The sequence below is a fragment of the Sebastes fasciatus genome, chromosome 10 (genome assembly GCF_043250625.1).
Source record: "Sebastes fasciatus isolate fSebFas1 chromosome 10, fSebFas1.pri, whole genome shotgun sequence".
In the NCBI taxonomy this organism is placed as follows: domain Eukaryota; kingdom Metazoa; phylum Chordata; class Actinopteri; order Perciformes; family Sebastidae; genus Sebastes; species Sebastes fasciatus.
Genome location: NC_133804.1, coordinates 23,716,353 through 23,725,995, shown reverse-complemented (window position 1 = coordinate 23,725,995; position 9,643 = coordinate 23,716,353). Strand labels below are relative to the sequence as shown.

The 9,643-nt window shown below is 38.8% G+C and overlaps 1 long non-coding RNA gene across 1 annotated transcript; it reads left to right on the top strand.

The window, feature by feature from the left end:
• Window positions 1–1,104: 1,104 nt before the first annotated feature.
• LOC141774849 (uncharacterized) lies at window positions 1,105–8,784 on the top strand. The gene is made up of 6 exons (XR_012595478.1): window positions 1,105–1,204; window positions 1,358–1,491; window positions 4,118–4,197; window positions 4,491–4,545; window positions 5,204–5,316; window positions 8,677–8,784. It is a non-coding gene; the product is annotated as an uncharacterized LOC141774849 (long non-coding RNA).
• Window positions 8,785–9,643: the final 859 nt, after the last annotated feature.

Below are 9,643 nucleotides of genomic sequence, written 5' to 3'. Positions count from 1 at the left end.
ATAGTCCTCAAATATGAAGTCATCTGAGAGGGCAATCAGGCCAGGCTCAAGTGAATTACCTGAGCGTTTCCAACTAGTACTTAACCCAAGATGCCATCAGTCTGACTACAAACCCAGTGTGCCGTTCAGATCTCCTATTAGGCCTGTGTCATTAAACCAACATCATAAACCCTCCTAAGTACACTTTCTTGCAACTGGAATGTTTTCATGGATTTAGAAAATGGTGCCCCTGCTGATATGGTACATAATACCTTCATTTCAGTTTTTGCCAAGTCATTACCTTTATTTGTGATAAGGGAGCTGGTTTATGAAATGAGGTACATCTTTAACCCCTTAGACAAGTAGTAGAAGGACCTCACAGTGAGAAAAGGGGAAAACTGTCATGTTTTACCATTTAATAAATTCATATCTGTGTTTCCTACTTCAGACAAAATACGTGATTAGCCTATGCACGACAAAGTATTGTGATATAGCCAACAAAAATAATGGATGAGGTTTTAGTCACCAGTGAGAGTTAGACAGTGATGTAATGTAACTATTTACTCAAGTACTGTACTACTTAAGTATAAATTTGACATACTTGTAGGCTACATTACTTAAGTATTTCCATTCTCTGCTGCTTTATACTTCTACTTTACATTTCAGAGCGGAGCATTGTACTTTTTATTCACCCACATTTATTTGACACCTTTGTTACTTTTAAAATAAGAATATAAAACATGATATGATTATATGATATGATGCAGTAGTCTAGCCAGTAGTACACAAACTGACTCCACATTGATGAAATACAACATTAAAATGCTCTTACATGTATTAATTAGTGATAAAAGCAGAATAACAGCCTATAATATACTATAATAATAGGCTATAACACTGAAAGGAACCAGTCTGCATCACAAGTACTTTTACTTTTGATACTCTAAGTATATTTAGCTGATAATACTTCAGTACTTTTACTTAAGTAACATTTTGAATTCAGGATTTTTACTTGTAACAGAGTATTTTTAGACTGTTGTATTTCTACTTTTTACTGAAGTATATGATCTGAGTACTTCCTCCTCATCTGGAGATAGCTTAACTGTTAGCAAGTAGCAACAGAGCCGCATGTGGCTCTGGAGCTGCAGGTTGCAGACCCCTGAGCTAGACCCACCTAAAAAGGAGAAGGCCTGGAGGACAATTTGCAAAACCGTTGCAGTTCCTGGTAAGTTTTAAAAATATTAACTTGCTATTTGATACCAGTTATCGGAGTTAGCAGTTAGCATTAGCTGGCTTTTAGCTAGTCTTGCTTAATGAATTGTGGATAAAACTGTTGACAGGAACTATGTTTGATGCTACAATCTATTGTACTCTGAAGAAAACGACCTAAGACACGCAAAAGTGCAGTGGAGCGGTCATTCAACTGGGAACACCAAGTCAGAAACTCCTGCTAGATTAACCTTGACATAAACACACCTAAGGTGACGTCACAGCAACATGGCGGCGCACATAGTGAGTGAATTACCTTTTCACCATGTTTTACTTTTGTAGTGTTCCTACTCCTCTCGTCTCCTTTAACAGGGTTCCCATTGATCTTTAAAATGTCTTAAAGGTCCCATATTATAAAAAAGTGAGATTTTCATGTTTTTTTTATATAAAGCAGGCTTAAGTCCAATATAAATACTGTGAAAGTATCGAAACACTCAATCCACAGGGAAATATACAGCCCGTATTCAGAAACTCTGCATTTGAAACAAGCTGTCAGGATTTCTGCCCATTCATGATGTCACGAATTTACAATATTTAGACCCTTGACACAATTTTAAATGTAAACATTTTAAATGTGTCCCAGTTTATTCCTGGTTGCAGTGTATGTGAATGTCATCAGCTGACAGGAAGTAAGCATGGACCCAAGCTGTTGCCTAGCAACGCAATTCTGTTGCAATTCCGTCAAAATGTGCTAAAACGGAGCGTTTCAGACAGATGGTAAATACAGGCATATTCAGGCTGACAGCATGAGGAAAATAAAGTTTTTTTTTAACATTACAGCATGTAAACATGTTCTATTAGAAACACAAAATACAAATATGAACCTGAAAATGAGCACGATATGGGACCTTTAAATTAGATTTTCAGAAATATTTCCCCACAGGATACTCTAGGTGTTAATTTAAAGATACTTGTTTGTCTTTGCTAATGGCGCTGTGGTAATTGATATAGGTGTTCTGTAGATGCTTATGAAGCTCAGACACTTGCCATACAAACATCCGTTGGCTGCTGGTGTCCATGTTTTCCCGAGCAGATGCACTGGGATGCATTTGGAAGTCGGGAACACCAACTTGGAAGATTAGCCTACTGAGCGTTTTGTCAAGTTGCCTCATGTTGTTTTCAGTCTGAACAATCTCTACCAGTGTTGTGTTGAAGTCTGTTCCCCTGTCGAATAGTGTTTCCCTCCTGTTAAAATGATAACGCCCCCCTCGGTAGTTGGGGTTAGGGATAAGGGTTGGTTCAGGTTTAGGTAAGGGGAAACAAAAAACAAGCTGCCCATGCTGACCAATCACAATTATTGTGGTCCCAAAGTGGTATCTTTGTAGTTGCCATAGCCGGCGTAGCTACGGCTGCTACATTCATAGGTTCATAACCACGCTTTAAACCCTTAATGCACAACCATAAATGTGCCTAAAGCGTCAGATTGTCCCAGACACAAATGACTGTAATGCTTCTGTCATTCATGTTTCTAGTCAAAACATGTGAAGGTGAAGCAGCATACAACACTCAAACTCTAATATTGTGTACTAAGGAAATCTCCACCAAAGAGACCTGCTGATTTCACATTTGTCTTGTGTATCCTCTGCACCTCTGGGTGTTTGAAGAAACTCAGGCAAACTCTCCAACCTAAGGACTGTGTTTTGAAAGGGCATCCAAAAAAGGGGGTCCGGTGAGAGTGTGAAATTGGATAAGGGTCTAATGGACGGCACCACACTCCTCTCGCTGCAACTTGTCACTGTCCTCCTCCCTCCTCTGTAGCCTCAGTGTACAGTTTCATATTAGTTTCAAAGGACTCAAAGAGTCCAGGCTTCTTCATTTTATTATCTTGAATCAGGATCAACTGCCTGAGCAAAGCAATTTGTGATGTGTGTGTATACGGTAGCTGCCCTACTATATGATCCCCATCTGTATCTATCACAGGTCAGATTGTTATTGAAATCACTTGAGTTATTGCAGATTGTTTGCTTTGTGTAACCTGCGTCAGAGGATGAGAATCTTTCCAGGGAAGCATTTCATTATAACGGCACAGACTGTGAAAATTAATATGACAGCAGCATAGGCAACTGTTTTCAGCTGGCATCAGAAAGATATTAAGATTCCCTTTTTATTAAATCATGCAGATATTAGTCATTGAAAACCTAATTTAGAAGCAGTTTTTCACTGATTTGTGTTGGTGTGAATATATGTCTATATGCCACTATCCTATATGCCACTATCCAATTATGCCCAGTTAGTCAAAGGCACAGCAGTGACCAATTTATCATAAAAAATATTGTGAAAATAAACAATAATTTGCTAATTACCTAGGCTAATTATTTTTATGACACATGCCATTTTGTTGTTGAGTCACTGATTACAAAATTAGTAATACACAGTTAATAATATGTTTGATCATCTGTGTCTGTGGCGTAACATATTGGCAGGGGTTTGTGAGATGAAGAGGCAGAGAGCTGGTCATTCCCCTCTGGACTCTCATAAAAATATTTATTTTTTTCCAGATTTCCATCAGCATGATTCTGCTATAAACAGGCATATGTCCTGAGGAATAAACAGCTTTTAGAGGGGAAAACATGAATTTAAAAAAATTAAATTGATCAAAGAGGAGTTTTTTAATAATACAACAGTGACACCTGTGGGTCAGATGGGGTACTGCATGTAGAGTGGCAGACATTCACTCCAATGTTTCACAGCCTAATATTGCATGTAGCATTGTTGTTCTCCTTTTTTCACTCACAAACCCCTAATATTCATTTAATGATGTCAAAAATAAAGCGTAAACACAATTACCCAGTCATTTGAAAGAAACATTAAAGTCCCTCTATGCACTTAAAATGCGTTCTGCTTTGCTTGTTTTGTTTCTTCACTCAAGTGTTTGACCGTCACTGTGCAGAATGATGGATGTGTAGTTTGTCACTAGAGGGCTGTTTTCACATCCATCTGCTGAAGGAGGTAAGTTCCTGTTTATCTTAAATCTGAGTTTAAGACGTGTACGTACAAGCAGGATTTTGTGACATGCAACTAGTTTGAAAGACAATCATGAGAATGGACTTTAGGAGACATCTTGTGTCCAGTTGTTGAACTTTTGAAATTAAAAATATCAGCAGAGATTCTGTTTTTTTCCAACGAGGGTGTGGGAGTGAATGTCATTTTAAGATTTTTTGATGAGTCAACCTTTTTTGCGTGAGAACCACATCAGACACAATTTCTTATTTAAAGAGTGTTTTTATATGTTTTAAAACAAGGATATTCAAGGCATCCTGGCGTTGTAAATCAAAGGAATAAAGTGGCTGATGTGAGGTGACTCATTAGGCTTTATTGAGTCCCAAAATACATCATTCCATTCTATTTCCCTATTTCTTATTAATACATTTGGAGCATCAGATGTAAAAAATAAAAATAAAAGAAGCAATCAAAGGAGAAGACTAAAAAACATACCAATCCTATCCAAACAATTTAATTGGTTGTTTTATGACTTTATTGGTTTGTTTTATGTCAAACTTTACTTATAGTATATGGACAAAAGTGTGTGGACACCCAAACATTACACCTGCACTGTAAAAGATCACACTAGTTTTTAGTGGACTCAACTAATCTGTTGTAATTAACTTAATGTAAATACATAATATTTATTAATTTCAAGATTTCAAATTTTGACTGTAATGTTTCAGTGTGATTAAACAGCTGTTGATTGAACTTAGAATCTAACTTAACTTTGATTTAACTTGATTTCTAAACTTCAGTGAACTTACTCAATTCCTCATATTACACAAGAAGACTTTTTAAACCAATTATTCAAGTTTGGTTTAATTAACTTACTTTTTAAGGCAGCTGGAGAACTTGCATGTTTTAATTTATCCATCTATCAATGTTTTACAGCGAATATTTTTATTGTTGTCATTCCAAAATCATGAGCGTTAATCTGCTGCTATGACAGCCTCCACTCTTTTTCTTCCAGATGTGGAAACCTGGCTACAGGGATTTGCTCCCATTCAGTCACAAGAGCATTATGGAGAGTTTTCACCACAAGACCTTTCCCAGGGGACCATGGAACCTTTGGAAAAATTAAAGGTAGGGTCGATAATACTGTTCAAATACAATTTTTGTTATATTAGTTGAAATTATCATTATATTCTGACAGCAATCAATTAATCAAATGCTCTGACAAAAAATTCTAAACATTTCAAGGCTAACATGTCTTTTCATAACAAACAGAATGTCATTGTAATGTTGTGCTATTCATGCACCTTTCCCATGAGATCGGGTTGGCATTTCAGTTTAACGTAAAGGTGTTTTTATGGGGTTGAAGTTGGGGCTCAGTCAAGTTGTTCCACACCAAACTGGTAAAACCAGACATGCAACAGACAGGGGTGTCCACAGACCTTTGGCCATATTTATCTGCCTCAAATGTCACAAAGTGATGAAAGCTACCAGACATTAGATCATACAGTACTGGCAGCTTCATTAGTGAGGTAGCTGTGGCTCTGATGTGCCAGGATGGGTTAACCACTCCATCTCATGTCATCATCCCACCCTTTTCCCTTCTGACTCAGTCCAATACCTCCTGTATATTTCATCAAAAGATTTGTATTCTACATTTCAACATGGCTGCAATATTTGGCCTGCCACCTCCGAAATGAATGAGTGTTTGGTTCGTTTGGCGAATGCCGGTGCAAGCGATATCTCATGCAACGCCCATGTAATGTACCCAACAGTGGAGTTTACTGATTGATATTTATTTCCTCGCGCTGAGTTTTTCTCAGCGTGAGCAGACGAGGGAGATGGAAACTGGGAGAAGGCGAGCACGCTAGGAAACAGCAGGCCCTCACATTAGACTCGGCAACGAGGGGTCGCTGGGAAAACTTCTGCTGGACGACAATTTAAAACCCAGAAGCATGTTAAACAAATACAGACATGCAATAGATCCACTGTCAGCATTAATGCTTGGCCGTTCACACACTCGTTATTAGAAAGGAGGGCAGTGTTGTTTTGCTGGCTCTCACTTCCCCCGAGGCATACAATAACCTTTTTGTGGCTCACTTTTTAAAAGCCCATTCAACTAAACTCCTGTTGCCTGAGACTGAAACCAACGACTCACTTGTAAAAATGAAAAAAAAAAAGCACCAATTTACCGTCCTCTCTAACATTGCTTCTCCACGACCCCTGAGAGACGAGACAGGGCCGACCCTGAAAGCTGCGTTCAAGTGCCACAGACTGAAAAGACGATGATTAGCATCTCATCATCCGTCCTCATATTTAATTTAACTCAAGTTCAAGTTCAAATCTGATTGTCCTTCTTTGCGTCACCTCATTCAGGTCAGATCTCATTTCCGTCCACTTCACAGAAGACGAGTATGGTGCATGAATGGCTGCTTTGGATTACCGCAGCCCTTCATCTTCTCATTGACTCCTGCATTTGATCTTTATGGCCGAGCTTTGACTTTACTATATGTTGATGGATTTTTATGAGAGTAGGCACGGTATACGTGTGCTTTTTTTTTTTTTTTTTTTTAGAGTGGAGGAAACAGCCTTTGATGGTCTGAACTAATCTTATTGAGGGGATTTCACATTTCTGTCTGACATCTGTCTGCCTGGTCCACGTTTGGTTACGTACTGAGCCAAAGATAATTTCATTTCACTTTCATTTTAACATCCTCATAAACTTGTTTTTCATGCAGCTTTCTGCACGGCCAGAAAAGTAATTTTCCAGACAAAAAATTACTCACAACAAAACCACTCGGTTGGTGCATGATTGATTTACAAGACAGTGTCCTGGTATTACATTCAGCGCTGACTCTAAACTGAAAGAACCCCTATTTTTATGTAAAAATCCAACCATTTGATCAGAATCACAAGATGGGTTGCAACAGGGGAAGTTTCCTGTACCACAATTTTGTGAAAGTGACATGACAAGATTTATGAGTGGGCAGCTGTAGCTCAAGTGTTCTTGAGCAGGACGCTGAACCAAGAAGTGGCTCTGTTATATGTATATGTAGGAAAAAATTTCACTTTTGACAAACAGCAGTAAGCAACATTTTGTGTAAGAAGTTTACTCATCAATCTCAGATCTATTGTCTCACTTGCTCCTTTGGTTTCCAATATAAACTCATGATAAAAAATAACCTTGATGTTTGCAGTTTACTGATTAACTAGGTCTCTGTTGCAGTTTTAAATGCACTTGTGATAATGAGATACTTTATCTAAATAACAAGAGATCAATTTGAAGTGTAGAGCAACATTTATTGTGGTTATCAACAGAGAAAGACTTCTCTCTTCGCTCTCTATCGACGTGAAGCATCTTCATAAACGTAAACCCATATGAAGATAGGACATTTTGAGTGCATAGTTGACATTTCAGCCAGAAGTTGTCATGAAGGGAAAGCTCACAGCGTGCCCAGAAGAGAAATAATACATCCTTAGAGGAGCATGAATCTGCTCAGTAATTAAAATGAAAATGTTTTCCCGACGGTGGTGGGGATCACCAGAGACTATCTTTTGGAGACAATGCATATCCACCACGACAGATGTCCGCCTCTAATGTGTGTATTCCTGCTCATTCTGCCTCTCCGTCCCTCTCTTCAGCCATTTCCACTTTCCCAGGCCATCTTTAGCATTAGTCTTCACCTGTCCACCAGATGCCCTCAGACTTTTCTCCTTTTATTCCAGATCCACTTCCGTGATCTGCCCTGCAATCACCTCATTCCCCTCACCTGAGCTTCCCTGCCCATCTCTCCACCTGCACCTCATTCCATTGTTCCTCTTCCAGGTTGTCTAGTGCAGTGGTTTTCAAAGTGGAGTCTGGGGACCCCCAGGGGTCCTTGAGGGTGTTCCAGGGGGTTCCCAGCAAAAAAGGAGAGTCAATTATATTATATAACAGGCTCAGTTTTAAAGCTACAGTGAAGATCCTGGCATTATATGAAACTAGAAAACCTAAGGAATCCATTGGTACCAACTACTCAACTGTCATACCAGCTTGTCGCGAAGGTAAATAACACTCTAAACTTGCGCTAAATTTTGGCGAGGAAAAACTGACACACTGACAGCTGTTGTTGTTGGGCTTAAGTTTGCCATGTTATGATTTGAGTATATTTTTAGACTAAATGCAGTACCTGTGAGGGTTTCTGGACAATGTTTGTCATTGTTTTGTGTCGTTAATTGATTTCCAATAATAAATATATACATATATTTGCATAAAGCATCATATTTGTCCACCCCCATGTTGAGTATTAAATACTTGACAAATCTCCCTTTAAGGTACATTTTGAACAGATAAAAATGTGTGATTAATCATGATTAAATATTTTAATTGACTGACAGCCTTAGTAATAAAACATCCAAAAGCAAAATGTCTATCAGATGGGGGACCCTAGGATAAAATCTTATGAAATGAGGGTTCATAGTCTAATTGATGTATCTGTCTGTTTCTGCCAGTTTGACCTTCTGCCTGATTATTTGGCGTTTGGGTTCCTGTCTGCTCCTTGTTGGATTCTTCTGCCTGTTTTGGACCTCCTCTCAGGTTTTGACCCTCGCCCGGCTCATAAGTCTTTGCATCTTTAACTTTTGTAAATAATTATTATTGAACTGTCATCTGCTTTCGGGGCCTATCCCTGTTGCTCTGCTCACTCTGCCATAACGCGGATTTAATTGTTCTCTGATGATATATTTTCAACATATTTCTCGTGGACCTAAGTGTTCGTCATGAAGAAATTTTGAAGCGACTGTGGCGCCAGTGTCACCAAAATTATTAGTAATTTCCTCTTGATGACCATGAATATAATTAATACCAGGCTTCATAGCAATCTAGCCAGTAGTTGTCTAGATGTTATGCTCTGGAGCAAAGTGTTGGATGGACGGACTGATTCACTGACAAATTGACTTTGCCATCTTTAAGTGCTGGCTTCAACGGGGAAAAGAGCTCACTGTACTGTAGGAAAACATTTAAAATAGCTGTCACAAAGTGGCAACATGAGAATGATGATACAAAGGAAAACTAGAGAATTAGGACTTACATGAATCCCTCTTGACAGGTATTTGATGCATAGCAAAAAACAGGCCAAGATCACTGCCAATCCAAACAATCTCAGCATTTCCATAATAGCAGGGTAAGAGCTCACAGCTTCACAAGTCATTTTAACTTTCATTTTGCTACTGTATTTGCATGTGTTTTCAATGTCGGAGCAGGCGATCGGGTCAACATCTCTTCCACGTCAAAATGAGCTCTCAGATCAGTGACAGCACGTGAAAACATCACTCAGCAGAAGGGACTTAACGCAAACATAACAACAACTTGATATTTATATCAAAAGCATCCTGGGAGCTGCTGGCTTAGCCGGTGTAATCAGGTTAGCGAAACGTCTCCTGAGGGGGAAGTAATCTACTTTGATGCTCTGTCTGCTAC